We start from the raw sequence: 648 nt of genomic DNA, 5'->3' as shown, positions 1-648 counted from the left end.
GGTAAGCCTCTCTGATTCCTCTCTAATTTGGTTAGTTTAGGATATATTAGGTGGTTAGTATAGGGAATTTAGATAGGTTTACGGATTTTATGTTATTTAGTGTTGATTATGTGGATAACGTTGGGAAATGTACTGTTGATGTTAATTTTAAAAATTAAATTTTTTTCCCAGGTTCGAAAAGGAAGACTTACTGCCCATTACAGAGAGATGTTCGGTGACCCGGGTAGTCGTTTAGACCCCTCTTCTTCAGCTCCCGGTTCTTCGGGTCAGGAGACTGTCCCCGAGACTCAGTACACTCAGAGAGTCTCTGGGTCTACTTCTTCTAGTGCACCATCGGCTCCTCATGTGCCTTCCCCGATGGCTCATCCGACGATGCCTCCTCCGATGGCACCTCCGATGGCCGCCGATAGTCATCCCGATTTGATGGTGCCTCTGAGTGCTCCTTACTCGCAGTACACTGTAGAGGACATTCTCCGTTTGCCAGGCAGAGAAGGTTTATCATTCATCGACCCAGACCGACCGGACGGAACGTTGTGGTATGTTGCATTAATTTTTTTTTAATTCGTTTAAAATTCTTTTATAACATTAAAAAATAATTTATATTTTAAATTTGTATTTTCCAGGTGGGGGGTTGACGGATGTCTTGCA

Source organism: Brassica oleracea, chromosome C9 (genome assembly GCF_000695525.1).
Source record: "Brassica oleracea var. oleracea cultivar TO1000 chromosome C9, BOL, whole genome shotgun sequence".
In the NCBI taxonomy this organism is placed as follows: domain Eukaryota; kingdom Viridiplantae; phylum Streptophyta; class Magnoliopsida; order Brassicales; family Brassicaceae; genus Brassica; species Brassica oleracea.
The sequence above is the reverse complement of the archived record's forward strand: the minus strand, read 5'-3'. Positions refer to the sequence as shown.